At 32.2% G+C, this 18,254-nt stretch overlaps 1 protein-coding gene across 1 annotated transcript in view; it reads right to left on the bottom strand.

The window, feature by feature from the left end:
* The window catches only part of LOC134855605 (uncharacterized), a 101,202-nt gene extending 84,976 nt beyond the window's left edge, over window positions 1–16,226 (bottom strand). The window contains exon 1 of the mRNA XM_063872144.1: window positions 15,939–16,226. The gene's annotated coding sequence lies outside the window, so the exon portion shown is untranslated. The remainder of the gene's footprint in view (window positions 1–15,938) is intronic.
* Between the last annotated feature and the right edge of the window lie 2,028 nt (window positions 16,227–18,254).

The following is an 18,254-nucleotide window of genomic DNA, read 5'->3' as shown; positions in this document are numbered from 1 at the left end:
TGGTGGGAAAATTATTGGATGGAGATGGTTCAGAGTCGGCAAATTCATCGGGGGTTTCAATATTCGGGTTATTGAGTTGTGATGTGGAGTATAAAACTGAGATGTGTGAAATAGTATCGGAATTCATGCCTGATGTTACATTACTGGTTGGGAAATCGGGTGGTGGGAAAGCAAAAAGTGGTACTATTGTAATTGGAGTAGTGAGGTTGGTTGGATGGGAATTTGAACGGTGTAGGGATCCAAGTTGTCGGCTCATCGTGGGCTAAAAAAAATATTATTTTGAGACTGAAAAGCGGTGGTATGGGGTTGTTCTATAATTTGTTCATAGGTATTTTCATCTTGTGAGTGGTGTGTCATTATATGTTGGATGGGACTTTGTGATATGGTTGGTCTTAAATTTGGATTATGTGTTATTGCTAAGTTTCGAAAATTACGTGGGACTAGGGATAATGGATGGTTATGTGGTAGGGGTGGTAACTGTGGTGCTGTTGGCGTTGTGTCTACATTGTTATGTTCTTCGTCGTATGTGTTCTGTCTTGTTGCTATTTTTGTGTTGTATTCTTTTATTTGTGCATCTAAAAGAATTTTGTTTATTGATGTAGAAAAAATTCCAAAAAATCCTGCAAATAGTATGCGTGCTACACTTGCTTGTCTATTGACTTGTGTGTGTATAGCACATGTGTTATAGATTCCTTTTAAGAGTGAAAAAAGAAATCCAATAAAGTTAAACATTGCGTATAAAATAGTCAATTTTTCTAAGATGTAGTAGGGCCATCCTAGAAAATCAAGAATTTCATTCTTGAGTGTAACAAAGCTAAAAATATTGATAGGTGATATATCTTGGGGACGGTATTTTTCACCGTTTAGATATATATAATCTTTAATGTCTTTAAAATATCCGCTATAGTTTTGCGTATAGATGTCTGCAAATCCTGCGGTTTCGGCAAGTTTGCGTAAGTTTTGGTCAATTGATTGTCTTTGTATTGTGTCCATTTGTGTTAATAATTCTTGGAATTGTTGTGTTCTAATGTGATGTTGAATATCTGATTTTGAGTATATTCCTATTGATTGTAAGTCTATATTTGGGTTTCGAGCGATAGCGCGAATGCTTTCTGGTGAAAATTTTTTGAGTGATTGCATTAATGTGGGATATGGGGTGAGAAGGTAATATTTATCTTCATCAGGGTTTAGTTGTACTACATTATGGCTATTTTCTGATCCACATGGGACTGCGGTATCCCAGAAATAGGTTCTTCTTGAAAGTGTGTCAACGAAATGTACTTTATTCTTATAAAAGATAGGGATTCTTTTATAGCATCGTTTGTCTTCAAAAACGTATAGTGGTGATACTTTTTTGGTACAAGTATAAAACCATAAAATGTTTCCTTCGTAGTCTAAAAAATTTGATCTATTTCCTGATAGTAAATATCCTGCGTAGGGTATTTTTAATACTGCTAGTGCAAGTGATTGTAATATTTGTGTTCTTTCTAATTCGCATAGTTGGTGTAGTGTTTCTAATTCGGAGAGTGACATTTCTTGAAAAATTCGGCTAATCGTGTAGTCTAGTTTCATATCTAAGTGAATATCATAGTGGATATTACCGAAATATGTACTATTCATTAGTGATAGTTCTTGTAAACGTGTACTTTGATCGTCTTGGGGCTTTAAATGTCCACCAGGTTGACCTGTATTTTTTTGAAAATGAACTGGTATGTATGATGTTCCTTCGTTTAGAGGATGACCTGTTGCATATGGGTCGATTTTTACTTTTCCAGTGGTCGTGTCGAATCCTTTTTCGTATTCAACTAATATCTCGGAGTATTGTGTTTTGTGAAGTGGATTTCTGTATTTACATGCAAGTTCTGTTTCTTGATATATTTGAAAACGTGTCAATTTATTTTCTATATTGTCTATGTTTCTAAAATTAGAACTTAGTTTTCGTGATAGATGGACTTGTTCATATGGAATTGATTGTATAAAATATTTTTCGTGAAATTTTATCATACGAGCGTGTATTTTTGCTACTTGAAATGTTGTACATGTGTCTTCGGGGAACCAAACAATTGTTGCTTGTGTTCGTGTTGTAGGGTCACAATAGCCTTGATCGTTTTTACAAGGTAATCGAATTCCTTGATAGATCATTGTGTTGTCTGATAAATCGCGTGTGAGTTGTATTTTTTCGAGTTGTATTTTCCAATCAAAAAACATGATTTCTTGATATCCTTTATTTTTTGTGTCTGCTTTGCAGTTTAATGGGTCATTTATACCAATGTGTGGTATCCAGTGTTTATCGTGTATATCATAAGTTAATCTTCCGTGTGCGCCGTTGTATGGGTATTTTTCATCTAATTTTACATGTCCTTGATATCTTTCAAGTTCTGCTTGATGTACAGAATCTGCAAAAACTTGGAAATATACTAGTTTTCTATCTGTGTTTTTATTTCTTGTGATATTTAGTCTGAGTAACTCGTTTTTACAATCTTCGGGATTGAGATGTAAAAATCGTTCTATATTACTCTGGTAGAATGATTCATGGTGAAGTCGGTTTTTATTTCCGTTTGAGACTTGTGAACAATGTACTTTCTTTTCAGAAAATGTTGCTGTGAATTTATATCCTATAACTGTTGTTGCTCGGGCTTTTGAGTAAAGTTTGCGACTACATTTGTAGTTTCTATGGCTTGTGGTTCTGTTTCGTATTGTGATACTTGATTTATTGCATATTTGTGTAGTGTTTTTTGTTCGTTTTCTTCACAATCGTAATGTGTTACTAATTAATCTTGGGGTCCTGTGCGGGGGGAAGGGTTTATGTTTTCATTTGAGGTTATTAGAAAAAGGAGTTGGAGAAAAAGTAAAATTTTTAGAATATACATGTGTATGACAATCCTGAGTATGGGTTATAAAATGTTATGTAACCAATTGTCTTTTTGGTATATCTGTCGTATTTGTATATTACTTCAGTTGTTATAAATGGTGGTGGTAGGGATTGAGCTGTTATATTTGGTGGATTTAATGGATAGGGATGTTGATTAATGTTGTTTAATTTAACCGTGATTTCAAATTTTAATTGTAGACTATTTTGTTGGAGTATTTGGATGTTATGAGCACGAATGTCTTCGTGAATGTCTTGTCTATACTGTAGTCTGTTTAGTGCCCAATTGTGGAGTCGGTTACTTTCTAGGTGTTGTCCAAATAATGGTGGAGGTGCTGTGAATGTATTCCAGTCTAGTCTTAAAGGAATATTTGTTGATGATTGTTCTCGATATCTAGCGTCGAGGTTATTTGGTAAAATTAAGTTAAAAGGTGGTGGTGAAATCTGGCTTATTGATGGTGTTGATGGTAGTGATAATGTTTCTGGTAGTGATGAGGATGTTGTTGTATCCGTAGAAATATCTATTGGATCATTTACTAAATTTAGTTCACCTTGTGTGAATGAATGTGTTGTCCAATATGGTAGTCTTGATGCTTGGTTTGGGGGGTTAAAAGGATTTTCACGTATTTGTTCAAATGTTGGTGTTGAACCTAAGTAATCCGATGGTAGGCTTGAGGTGCTACGTTGTGAAAGAAGCGTAGGGGTTTCTGGTAATATACCAATGGGGTTTTCTGGAGTGTTTTGTGATGGGGATTGAGGTAAATCAAAATGAACTCGGGGAGTTTGAAAATTTCTGTTTCGTCGAGGATGTATAATTTGTCTATTTATTTCGACTGTATTTTGGTTTTAACTAGGATTTCTTATTCTACTTAATTCTTGTGGTAATGTTGGGTATAAGTTATATGTTGGTTCGCTTAGAGGTGCTTGTCGTTGAACTGGTTCTAGTGGTTCTGATAAGCGAGCGTGTCGTTCTTCAAAGGTATATGGGTTATCTTGAAAAGAAATTCGTGTAGATGTTTGGGGGTTTTGGGTAGTTGAAAGTGGTGTCGGGTTTTCTTGGGATGATGTCGGTGAAGACTGACTATGTGGTTGTTGGGTAGCAATTTTTGATAGCTTTTTTGGTCTATTCTTTTAGTGAAAAAGTTTATGTTTTTTATAGTGCTCTTCTAAAAAAAGAATTAGGAGAATTGTTGCTAGGGCGAATGTGATGATTGCTTTTTTTATACATTTGCATATTGTCAAGATGAGGGATGATAGAAATGTTATAAAAATTACAAATAGTAAAAAAATATCGGTTCTACTAAAAATGGTTCGGATCATTTAGATAAGTTTTGTGAATCGTACCTGTGGATATAGTCAATAGCTTTTGAAAGTTGGAGGTATAGTTCAAATAGGGAATAGAAAATTAAAAAAATATTGCAAAAAATGATTAAGATTATTACAAAAGATTCAAAGATATCAAAAAGAAATATTATAAAAGTTTTAAGTATCGTAAAAAATAGTTTGAGGTTTGTGATAATTATAGTGACTGATTGAGAGAAGAGCATTTACGAAATGACTTCTTGATCTAATATTTTTTGTTGTTTGGGGCAATTTTCAAGTGTGGTCGGATTATTTATTGGTTTTTTGACAAGTGGGTTGAGTTTTGTGAAAAATTGTTGGGGGCAATTTTTATGGTGATCGGGAGGTCTTCTTTGTCTTTATTTTCATTTGTCAAATGATCTGGGGTATGTTTGAGATTTTTATACTTTAGGCTAATTAAAATGGTCGTTCTTTTACTTTAGGCTAATTTAACATATTTGTTTGGGGGGTATTTGAGGGCTGAGTTGGGGAAATATTGTTGATCTTTGGTTTATTAGATAAGGGAGGGTTATGATATTATGGTGATATTTATTTTAGTTGTCAAGTTGGAGTGGTTTGCTTATTTTTGACCTGGAGGTCGTAAAGTTATAGTTATAGATATGCCTGGAGTTTAATATCGTTCGTCTAGTTGGTTTGTGTTAGAGTTAGAGAAGGTGACGGATTGGATGAATCCTATTGGCTAATTATGAACTAGAATCGCTGCGTGTTTGTCAGCATGTTATTTTGAGAAATGAAAATTCAAAATGTTTCAAAGGTCTAAGATTGTGAAATACAAAATTAAAGTTGTTTTTGAAATTCGACTTTCTTTAATATTTTAGATTGTGGGATGAATAATTTATAATTTTTACGTGGTTGGTTTCTAAGTCGTGAAGACTCTCTATGTTCTGATTTGTCGATTTGTTCTTGGGGTATTATTTGTTCTGTCATTTTTCTATTTTTTCTTTCTTTTCGAGATGTATTTTGATCTAGATTTTTTGTATTGTTTTTTGTGGTGGTTGATTTTGTTATTTGGTTTTTGAGGTGAAAATCTTTTTGTTCCTTTGTTGTATTTTCCGTATGTGGGTTATTTTGAATAACTTTTAAACCTGTAAAAGAATATAATTGAGTTAGTTTGCGGAGTGCGTATTCTTTTGGATAATAAGGTAATAGGTTATTTCGGTGTTGAACGATTTCTTTTTTGTCTGAGTCGGTGATTTTATATGTTACATCAGTGGGTTTTGCAATTATTTGGTATGGTCCTTTACGAAGGGGTTGTAATTTTTTAGAAATTCCTTTTTGAGTATTAAAATTGGGTATTAATACAAATGTTCCATTTTTTAAATCGGAGGCTGGTGTAAAGCGTGAATTTATTTGTTCATTAATGTTTTGCCTTTGTAACAACTTTTTTGTTATTTTTTGGTAAATTTCATTGTGTTTTTTATCTCTGTTTAAAATCCATTCGGTGTGTGTACCGGAGGCTAATTTAAGAATTTGTGGGTGATGAAAATGATCTTCATCGTGTGTATGTAAAGGTAGGTTATAACAAATTGAGTCTTTATTTGGTTGACAATAACCTTGTGCGTTTTTATGAGAGTTTGCTGTAAACATTATTGGTTTGCGTGGCTTTTGGTTAAAAACCATTTCATATGGTGACATTCCTAGAGTTGTCGTGATTTGTGAATTATATGCTAGGGGAAATAATTTTACATCTGCTGACCATTCAGTATATCTTGTATCATTTCCATTGATGATATATCTAAGATATTCTTGTAGTGAACGGTTCATACCTTCGACTAAGCCGTTTGTCCAAGGTGCGTGAGATGTACGTGGTTTGTGTTTGATGTTATATAGATGACATAGTGTGATAATTTCATTATTTATGAATTCTGTACCGTTATCTGTAACTAGAATTTCTGGTAGTCCAAATTTGGCTATCCAGTGTTCATAAAGCGTTGTGTAAGCGTAATGAGCGTTAGAATGTGGTACTGGGTTAAGTGCTACATAATGTGTAAATGCGTCAACAATTACCATAATGTAGGAGTTTCCTTCGGATGAGGGTGAAATTGGTCCTTTTGTATCAAAGGAGATACGATGGTTAAAGTACAAACTTTGTCCTTTAAAATCTTGTTTTTGTGCTATTTGTTTTTGATTTGGGTAAGGTTTATTTAGTTGGCATACTATACAGTCATTGCATAGTATTTTTATCCAAATTGGTGCATTTGGGAAATAAAAGTTTTGTATAAAATTTGAATATGTTTTCTCTGATCCAGAGTGTCCTTTAATATTTTGTGTATGTGAAATATTAAAAGCTATGAGAATCATACTTAAAGGGAGACAGGGAACTGTAGATTCATTTAATTTGTATTCTAGAAGGTCTGTGTTTTCATTAATTGTTGTATTATTAAATTTTCGAAAATATCGGAGGAGTGTTTTATTTCCTAAAATAGTTGTATCTGCCTTGACGGGTTTAGTTTTATATTTGTGCCATGATTTTAGTTGTCTATATACTGGGTCAAGATTTTGGTATAGTTTCAATGTTGAATTTGTAATTGATTCTGTTGGGGGAGAAAAATGTTTTCTATTTCTGATTTAGATAAGGGTATTGTATCAAGTGGGTCATGGAGGTCAAAAACTTGATTTATTGTGTATTTTGAATCGTTTGTTTGTGGTCCTGATAAATTTATTTTATCAGTTAGGTTTTCTTTTCCAATTAGTGGAAAAAGGTCTTTTTTATGCGAGTGTTGTTTTACTCTTTTTTGTTGGGTGTTATTTTTTATCCATTGTGAGTATGGAATTGGTTTAAAAGTTGATGTTCCAAGTAGATCAACTTCGTAGTGGTTATTTTGACAATCTAAATAAAGTGGAAAGTGTTGTAGATTATTTATCTGTGATTGTTCAACGTCAGTTTTTACTGCATATTTGCATTCTAGTCGGGGTGATGTTTCGTTTTTTGCAAGGTAGAATTTTATATTTTTAGGTATTTCAACTGTAGTTTTACGTGTAAGTAATTCAGGTGGTGTATTTCGACTTAATGTGTCTGGTAATGCAAGATTTTTTCCTGCTGTCCAAACTATATGTAAGTTTGGAAATTTCATTAGAATTAATTGAAATCTGTAAACTCGGTGAGTTGGGTTGGATTTTTGTGTGAAGAGAAAAATGATTGGTTTGTGATCTGTGAATAGAACTGTTGGATGTTTTGATCCAAGTATAAGAAATTCATATTCTGTAAGTGTATAGATTATGGCTGTACATTCTCTCATTAGGGTTGAGAGTCTTAGCTCTGCTTGAGTGAATAATCGAGAATTTGCTGATATAAGGTTCATTTTGTTTGTACCATTATGTGATTGTAATAACGCTGCGCCGATGCCAAAGTTCGAAGCATCGCACATTGCGTAGAATGGTTGATTTGGATCTGGAATTGTATTCGAAATTTGTTCAGTTAGAAGTTTTTTAATTTCTTCAAATCGTGCTTGATGTTCTGTATTCCATTCAAAATTGTTTTGCTGTCTAAGTATATTATAGAATGGTCTTAGATATAATTGCATTTTATAAACATATTTGCTTAAAAAGTTTAGCATTCCAAGGAATTCTTGGATTTTCTTTTTATTTGTCGGTGGTTGGAGTTTCTGAATAGCGTCAATGCGTGATTTTAATGGGGTGATTGTTTTTCTTTCTATATTATGTCCTAAGAATTTTACTCGTGTTAAAAAGAAGTGTGATTTATCGGGGGCGGCCTTCAGATTTTCGTTCTGAAGTATTTGGTGATATTGTTCTGAAACATTGAACATTTCTTCTTTAGTCTGTGATTGCATAAAAACATCGTCTAAATAGGTGATTGCGTTTTTCTTGAGTATTAGTGGTCGAAAAATTTTGCTCATGAAAGCTGAAAATGCTGCTGGTCCTATGGATATTCCATAGAATAAGCGGTTGAATTCATACTGTTGGTTTCCAATAACAAATTGTGTTAAACGTCGCGATTGTTCATCTAATGGCATTTGATTGTATGCACTATTCATATCTGCGGTTGTAAAGTATTTTCCGTTTATTTTTGTTAAAATAACTTGTATTGGTTCAATAGGCCAATTACACTTTGATTCATCTATGAGTGAGTTGAGGTATCTAGCGTCGAGAACGATTTTTAATGATTCTCCTTTGGCTAGAATGATAACAAGGTTGATAAATGTGTTACCTTTTGGTTGTTCTTCTTTATTTACTGGTGATATAATGTTGTATTGTTCTAAAATGTCGAGTAATTTGTTCACTTTATCGGTTAAGTGAATTGGTACTTTACTTGCTCTTTGTTTTTTGAAAACTGCATCTGGTTTTAATGGGAGATGTAGTGATGAGCTGATTTTGCCAACATCAAATTTGGATGTTGCATAGACTGATGAATATTTGATTAGCTGTTTGGCTAATTTATCAAATTCGTCTTGTGTTATTTGTGAATGTTGGAAGTTAAACATTGTTAAAAATTTCTGTTGATTCTCTGCGTAGTTACTTATGTTGAATGTAGGTTTGAAATATGGGGTTTTTGTGAAATAATCCGTATTTCTTTTTTCGTTACTTATTATATTGTTTATGGATAATTCTTCATTAAGAATTGTGGATTGACAAATATCTAATAATTGGAGTATATTATTTACGCGGTATTCTTTTTCGTGTATTGGTGATATCGTAGCGTTGGTTTCGCAATAGCCTAAAAGTCCTAAAGGTAATGATACTTGATAGGGTGTATTGTTGTATACATGTAGAGATATAATATCTGAATTCGAGTTTTTCAAATATTTTATGGATGAGATTGTGATTTTGAAAAATTTATGGATAGGTTTGAATTCAAACTCTGACATATAGAGTTGTTGTTTGTTTTGTTTTTTATCATATTGGTGAACTTGTTTTATTGAAAAATTATATATGTTTCCTGATAGTGGTTTCAGGTGTTTTCTTTGTTGGTTATATATTGGATAAAATTTTGAAAAGAATGGTGGTTGTTTGTTTAATCTTTGGAAAAATGTTAGGGATGTGTCTTTTGTTTTTGTGTATTTATCTTTGATTAGTATTTTACTGTTTAATATGTTGATTGTTGGTATATATTTAGAGATAAATGGTATTCCAATGATATTGTGTTTAATATCAGTGATATGGAATATTTGTTTAAATGGTTTAGTTAAAATTTTATTTTGCTCCATTGTTCTTGTGGGGAGAAGAAATAATTGAATTTTTCCATAGTTTACCAATGTTGATCCTTGTGCTGTTGCTAGTTTACTGGAGGTTTCAAGAGGTGTTAGCTTTGGGTGTAAGGTTTTTATTTCATTCCATGTGGGAAGGTTTATTATATTTGATTCTGCTCCTGAATCAATTAAAAAATCAATTTCAAGATCTGGTGGTTGAAATTCTTTGCTTCTTGGATTTTCTAAAAGAAATGGTATTGTCCAAATTTTTTATTTGGGTTGTTCTTTTTGTATGTTTTGATAGATGTGATTTGTATTTAAGCATTTTGTCTTGTCATTCTCATTGGGTTGATTTGTAGTGTTAATTTCGTTTGTTTCTTGTGTTGTTTGTGTAGAATGGATGGGTTCAATATAATAATTGTGAAGGAGTTCTAATTGATTTTCATAAATATGTGATGAAAAAGGTTGTTCATATATAATAGGTTCGTAATCATTTTCAACTGCTATCATATTTATGGAGATAGTGTTTTCTGTATCACTTTCTGATTCTGATGATTCACAGTTTATTTGATTCAGTTGTAGTTCGTTATTTCCTGTGTCATCAATACCTGGAGGGTCTGATGTTAATTCTGGGTTTGATTGTACTTGATTAATATTTCTTTGATGTTTAGGTGTACTACTTCTGTGGCGATTGTTAGAATTATTATAATGGTTATTATTCCTGTGTGGTGATTGGGAATAATTTCTATAACGATTATTATAACTTGAATGTCGATTTTGTGAATTATTTCGTGATCTGTTTTGGTAATTATTGTTTGGTCTGTTATAGTTTGATCTATTATATGAGTTATTCCTTGATCGATTGTTCGGGTAATTCTGGTTTCGGTTGTTTGAATAACTTCTATTCCGATTATTGGAGTAGTTTCTATTTCTATTGTATGATGAATTTCGTGATTGATTGTTTGGATAGTAATTATTTCTTGTTTGGTAGATTTTGATCTTTCTTCATGTATTGATAGAATGATTTATTTGGTTCTTTATATTTTTGAGGTTTGTTTTGATTGTCCTGTTGTTTTTGTCTACATTCAGAAATACTATGTCCGTATCGTCGGCAATAATTACACCATTTTTTGAAAGATGGTTTGCCTTCAAAGTTTGGGTGTTTTTCATAAATATTGAGTATTTCAGTGATTTTTTCAACGAGGTCTGTATCTGATTCTTGTATATTGTTGATATTTGTGGTATTTGTTTCAATTCGGTTAACGTATTGTAATTTCAGATTTTCTGTTTCTTCGAGTTTCATTGTGATTTCTGCTTGTTCTAGTTTGTCTACTAGTTTTCGGATATCTAAATCGGGCTCTCGAATTGAGGAGGGATGGGATGCTCTCTTTTTTATTGCTATTTTTCTTAATTGAGGTGTTAAGGTCATCATTAAGATTTCTGTCATTTTTGTGTTTTTATAGTCGTGTGTATTTAAAAAATATGCTTTTCGAACTAGTGTTTCGATGCGTACTGCTAATTGTTTGATGGTTTCATTTGGTAATCTGCGAATTTCATTACATAAAACTCTTTGTTGTTGTTTGTTTCTTTCGGAGTCAAACATTTTTGAAAATTCTTGTGTAAATCTCTTCCAATTTGATTTTATTTCTAGAGGCAATACTGAAAACCATTTTTGGGCTGCGCCGTCTAAAGTTGCTTGTATCAACGCTGTGCGTCGATGTATCCAGTTTTGATGTAGTGGCGTATTAATTGGTTCAGGTCCTATATTTAAAATCAAATTTGCTGTTACTGCATTTAAATAGTCTTCTACAGAATATTCAGGGTCTGTTCCTGTGAATACCATTAAAGGTTTATTTGATGTTATTGATGATCCACCCATAAGGTATGGATTCATTGTCATTTGTAATGATTCTGCTGCATTTGGCATTTGAGAAAAATTTGAAAGTTGATTTCTTGTTATTTCGTGTTGTTGAAGATAATATGGGAGTGGTATTTCATTTTGCATTTGCGTCGGTTGATACGAGTGTGTGATCATTGGATTTTGTTGCTGAATTGGTTGAAAATATTGTGTAATAATTGGGTTTTGTTGCTGAATTGGTTGTTGATTTTGTGTATCTATCGGTTGTGGGGAAAAAATTCTATGATTTATATGTGGTTTCTGTACTCCTTGTCCACGATATTCTTGATTATATGGTGCAAAAATATCTGGTTGTAAAAAATCATCATCTGAGGATAAGTAATCCATTTGATAAGATGTTTGTTTTTTATTTTTATTTTGTTGAAAAAATGGATAGTTTTCACTACGATCCTGTGAAGGATGTAAATTTGTTTGAAAATTTACTGAATTAGTTTGTGCTATTGGGTTATCCCAGTTTCGAGATCTTGTGTAAATATTAAAATTTTTTCGTGGGGGATAATTTGTTTTTGATGGATGTGTGTAATTATAATTATGTTCTGCAAAATTGTTTCTAGTGAACGTTTTACGTGTCTTTGACGGTATTGTCATGGGTCTGTATGTCTGATAATCCATGTTTGAATATTTTGGGGCAACCGAAGGTTTAACGGTTGATTGTAAGGTTACCTGTGTTTGTGAAGGGTTTGTATTTCTTGGTGTTGTTAAATTTGGACGTATCGGTGAAATGCTTTGTTGTATAGTTGTTGTTTGTACGATTTCTTCATTTATGAAGTGTGATGGTGTCTGGATATCTTGCTGGGTGAGGTTCATTGAGGTTTTCATTGTGTATGATTGTGGAGTTTAAACTATTATTTTGCATATCAGGTAAAAATGTATTATAGTTTAATGGTGTTGCATCAATGCTTAATGGTATTACTCTTACATAATCTCTTACATAAGATATCGTACTTATTGCTTGACTTGAGATTGATTGTGGGAAGTTTATGAATGCGGGATGAGACCATTCGGGGTCCCAAACATAGTCTGACTGTTCTGTGATGGCAGTATCATCGTTTGAGTTTTGAGGTCTAAAATTTTTTCTTGCTTGTGAAATTAAATCTAGATTATGTGTGAAATAATCTATTATAAACCATGCCAAGATTTTTTGTAAGTCATGTTTTGTATGTTGTGAAACATCATCTTTAGTGAAATTTTCTTTAATTATATTTAGAAAACTAGAGAGTAGTGTGATTTCATGTCGTACTCTTATATGTTTAGATGTTTCTGTCGGTGAGACATTTGAGATTGGGATTTCGTTTTCTAATATCGAGATATAACTATATATTATTGCAAAAACTTCATTGGTGAATATGGAGTTTGCTCTTTGTGAGTTATGATATTGTATGCTTTTTATATATTCTGAGAATACTTTTGAGAATTCTAAATCAAGGTCGTCTGTTTGAATTACATATTTGCTGTGATTCTGGTTTGGTGAGCTGAATTGTATGGAGTAGATTCCGTATTGTTGTGTTAAGTTGCATATATCTTTCAAATAGTGATCGATAATTTGTCTTTTGATTTTTACATCTGGGAACTCTGTTTTACATGGACTGACTCCGGGTTCAAACAAATTTAAGAGTAAATTTTTGCAAAATATGTGCTGTCCTTTATCTGTGGTTGCATCTACGATAAAGGGGAAGATATCATCATCATCTGGACTTTCTTCACCTGGGGTGTGTGTTGAGCTCATTTTTTCGTTTGATGACTGTTAATATGTAACTATCGATGTATCTAATTGGTTGATTCCAATTGTATAAATGTACTGGTTTGTGTTTATATTGTTTTTTTATTCTTCTTTTTCCTCTTTTTGATGAATTTGAAGTTGTTTCTGAGTCGGAAAAATATAATTGATCGTGAATGGGGCAATTTTTATCTATAGATTCTTTTAATTTATAAAGTTCGTCTAAACTGCTGGTTTCTGATTCTGAAAATGCGTTTCGGTTTTTGGAAAATCTTTTTCGTGTTATTTGTCTTTGTTTGGTTATTATTTTTCTTTTTAATGTTTGTCGTTTTGTTCTGATATATCCAATTGTTTGTGTATGAGGTGTGATTACAAGATCGTATTTTTTGTTATCTATTTCACAATTGTGTAAAACGATTGTTTGTTTATTTCCTAGGTTTTTAAATGACATAAGGTTTAGGATGACGGATGCAAAAGGTTGTTAAATGATTTCTATTTTCTTAGACTGTTAGTCCTTACGATTTTTTGGTTAGCCTAACCTGGGTCTATTTGTTCAGGGTTGGGGAGAAAAGTATCTCGATTCCGAAGAATGATTTTTTACTTTCTCGTGGCTAGTATAAGCTAAGGTGTTAACTTACTTAATCTTACTTAAGGGTAGTGATTGTGTTCAGGGTTGGAGAATAGTAAATCGATCCACAAGGTTCAGGTATAATTAGAACGCGAGTAGTTCGTTAGATACTATTTTAAACTTACTAAGTCTAAGATTTATCCTGGGTCTGGTAAGAGGGGGGATCAAGTGAAGGATGAATAACCGAAGTTCTTCACTGTTTATCCTAATTTGAATGATTAGTTTTATTCAAAAATTTCTGTTAGTCCTGTGTTTTTAGAAAGGGTTGGATAGTGAATCGACGTTTGAGGTCGTTAGACACTAGCTAAGTGGGTGGAGGAGAACAAAATTGTTCTTTTTGATCCAAGGATAGGCCTTGATGATCAAGTTTTAAATGTAATTAAATAGAAAATAATTTAAGATCCAAGGATGAGCCTTGATGATCTGGTTTTAAATTTAAGTGAATTTAAGTTTAAAATAATTTAAATTTGTGTAGAGAAAAGATTTAGTGTTTTTATGATATTAGTGAGCTTATGAATGCTGTTATGTTTAGGTGATGAAGCTGGAACAACAGGATGGATGATTTATGATTACTTAACCATTTATTGTCATGCTACTAATTTTTATTTTGATTTTTCAATAAATATTTTTCAAACATGTTTTGTATATTACTGCAGAATTTAGGAAAACGATCTGAGATCTTTTTATCAATCGTTATTGTATATTAATAATTTTGTTTAGCGCCTGAAATGATTTTGAAGATTGACTTCAATATTTTATGTTTGCAAATGAAAATCTAAATTCATTGCTAGTAGTATTCTAAATACAAAAGTTTGTGTTGGCTTTTGCCGAACTATCATATAACTATATGGTAAATTTCTGCTTTGTCGTATGTCGTCTCTGGTTCGAGGTCTTCTTGCAATTCCGGGTAGTTCTCTTATCGTTCGGAATATTGGCTTTGATCTATTGAGTCGTAGAGACATTTCGATTAAATTATCGTCGTGTAACATTTTAAAAATGTTTTGTCTAAATTCTAATCTATTTTTTGGTTAATTCTAAGCTATTAAGGTCTTGTTCGAGACTTATGGTCGCACCAGATGAGTTAGGACCGAAGTGTATAACTCATAGAGTAATTTCGGATAGGGTACACCGTCTGCTCGTCACGCTATCTTATTTTCGGCCGGATAGATTCGTGCAACTTCTTAGTCTAATACCGATCCTAATCTTACTCTTATACTATCTAGTCTCAGGTTGTTTAACTAGTCTCTGCTAGGCTCAATAGATCTAGGGTATACTGGTTTATTGCGGCAGCTGAAGTCTTCTTGGAGAGTCAACTAATTTCTAAGTTAAATTCAAATCTCTCTGGTGCTGAAATTACAAGTAATTTCAGCACTTACAAATAAGTGGGTTGTTAGTTAGATGGATCATGATTGGTTAATATTAAATACTTTACAGTGGTAAAATATCTAATTTATCCAATCATAAAATGTAGTTTAGATCAGGTTCCAACAGAATGGATTTGACAAGATACTTAATTGACCTTATAATTTTTGTTAGCCTTTTTTGTTTTACGCTGATTCTGTTTGTCTACAATGTTGTCTTGATTTCAAATTTTTTCAAATAAATCATTCCAATACATGTGTGCAAAATTTGAGATTTAAAGCAGGCTTAATTTTTTCTGAAATTTTTTTGCTGATTTTTTTGAGCTAATATCGAAATTTTCGAATTAATGTATAGACGTAAGGTTAAAAAACGAAGAAATAAAAACTATTTTTTTTTGTAAAAGTTTAAGTGTGTTTTTGAAAACAATAGCTGAAGTTTACTCTCAGGCATTAGCTGTTCCAAAAGACATAATTGTATGAAAAATAAGATAATTAGGGAACTAAAAAACTTTTTTTTTCATTTTAATTGGCGCAAATAAGCGAGTAAGCAGGCATACAGTAGCTTATTTTTGCTTAATTTAGGCCTGAAAATTTGGTTTTACTCTCATCAAAAATAGGCCTTCCAGTTTTTCATTGAGATCCTTCTATTACACCACGCAGAAACAACAACACTATTTCGTAAAAACTTTTGGTTGTTTTTTCAAGAAGACTATGACCGGAATATTCTGTGCTACTTCTCAAAAACTGGCTATTCTTGTTTTGTTCCTATTTAGTTGAAGTTTTGAAGACATTGGCAAAAACTTTCTGAAAAAATTTCTGAATAAAGTAATATGTACTGTCCAAAAATTATGAATGTGCTCAGAACTTCAAAAATAAATGATATATTACCTGCAACAATTTTTAATAGAGTTGTTGATAAAAGGAATTTATATTTACCAGTTTTAGAACAAATGATCCATACAAGATTGGTCCAAATGATGGGTTTAGCTATCCGATTTGTCGATGGAAAAAATATGCAGACTGAACTCTATTATAATAGTGTTATAACCTTTTTTATTTTTTTCCAGCTTCTAAGATTAGACTGGAAAACTGGTAGACGGTTAAAACAAATTTCCTTTCTCTATATTTGATGGAAAAAGAACGAGAATGATGGCAAGCATATTAGAATTTTTTAGTAATTGCAGATGACACTTCTCTTTTGACTGTGGTCATGGTCAGAGTTAGCTGGACTTTTATTGCGTTTCTTTAATGCTAAAATCGGAAAGTGTAAGCAGATAACTACTTTATAGTTACAAATTGACCTATAACTATAATCGAATTTCAATTTTGCTACATGATTCAATTTCATCTTCTCCGTTGAAGAAGAAATTTACTTCATTATAAGCTAAATGCAAAAGTAGCGAATTACTATAATAGAGCAAATTTTATGTTATCCAAGCGTAAAAAATATTGGCTGAGTTTATGTTAACTTTAGAGATATGTTTTTTGTGGTCATATTCCCGCTGGAGAAGATAATCATTGATGATTCACTTAAAAACGGTTTTGGAGATTGGAAGGAGTTCACGTAAGGTCTGAAAAAAATGCATGAGGTAATTTTCAATCTAATAAACAACAAAACTGCTCTTATCATGGCAAAGCCTTGAATGTTCCGACTAAATTTTAGGGTCTATGGAGCAGTAATAACATTACAAAATTAAATGAAAAAAAAATGATTTTTTTTTCTTCAAAACTTGAGATTTTTGTGAAAATCATCACCCCACACGCCATTTAAAATACAAAGTGATAGATTTTGTGCCTAGTAACTAATCAATTCTGACAAACAAGCTTCTTTCAACCAATATGGAATAATTTTTAAGGCGGAATAAATCAGGCGTTAAATGTCCCAAGTTGGACAAAATCGCAATTTTTAAGCCCCAAATTTTTACAAAAATGATCACAGGTGAAATTTTTCTTTAAAATCAAGCTCATGACTACAATGATTTTGGAATACAACTAAAAAGTCCGTCAAAAATGCGAGTTGAAGTCAAAACTTGTCTGATGAAAAAAAAAACAAGCCCGAGCACAAATATTCCGTTATTTTCGTTACAAAAGCAGTAACCCAATTTTAGACGTACTGGAGAATTCTGAACCCTCAGTTGGATGTATTAAGTGTGACAAAATTTGATGTTATCAACTTTGCCTTTTAGTGGGTTTCACAATGAAACGTTTTCCAGTGTTTTTCTCAGTTTTGTTCCGACTTTCCCGACGAAGTTCACATTTGTGCTCGGGGTGGTTTTTCTTCTTCAGACAAATGTCGACTTTTTTACTAGCCTTTTTTGATCAAATTTTTTTATATCTTTCAACTGTTATTAATGTCTTGAGCTTAAATTGAAAAAGTACTTGTGATTTTTTTTTGTAAAGTTATGGGGGGTTTGAAGATTGCGCCTTTGGCCAATTTGGGACATTTAACGAGCCTTACATTTCGCTGTATTAACGCGTAAGCGGAGATTAAGTCCGTCTAAATTGGTTGAAAGAAGCTTATTTGTCATAATTGATTGGTTACTAGGCGTGAAGTTTATCACTGTGTTTCAAATGGCGTGTGGTCGGACGATTTTCACGAAAAATCTCATTTCAAAAAAAAATTTGTTTTTCATTTCAATTTTCCACATTTATTCTTACACCTAATACGAGAAGTCCTGTTTCCTTTCGCTCTTGTTGCGTTAGCCAAACTCAAAGTTAGAAATTGCCGTAACTTAAAATGTTTTCTTTTTCTTTAGTTTTCATGGAAAATGTTCGATTTCTGAAAAATGAAAAATTTGAGTCGGAATTTGATATTATTATCCCACTTAAATATCGAAAAAAAATAAAATTAATCAACTGATATTTAAATTTTTATATATTTTGGATCAAGAAAATGATCCAAATAGTAACAATCAGCTGCTTTAGTTATTTTTAAGTAATTTAATGATATAATTTGACTGTGACTAAAAAATAAAATAGTAGTTTAAATTAGAAAACTCTCATCAGATAGATAGAAAAACTATAAAAACACAGAAGATAAACGGCACATTCCATACAAGGCCATGACAGAAGTCCATTCTTAGACAAGCTAGATGCTGGTGACTTTATTCCATTGCATTTCAAATGTACTGATTGGCAGTGATATTTCAAGCAAGCAAGATGTTCCTCGCCAAGTACAGTTCCATTACAAAACACGCATTCGGTATAAAAGGCTCCAGTTGTATTCACTTGATCCGCCATATTGAGCAATTT

The sequence above is a fragment of the Symsagittifera roscoffensis genome, chromosome 10, assembly GCF_963678635.1.
Source record: "Symsagittifera roscoffensis chromosome 10, txSymRosc1.1, whole genome shotgun sequence".
NCBI classification, from domain to species: Eukaryota; Metazoa; Xenacoelomorpha; order Acoela; family Convolutidae; genus Symsagittifera; species Symsagittifera roscoffensis.
This window is presented reverse-complemented; position numbering and strand designations above follow the sequence as displayed.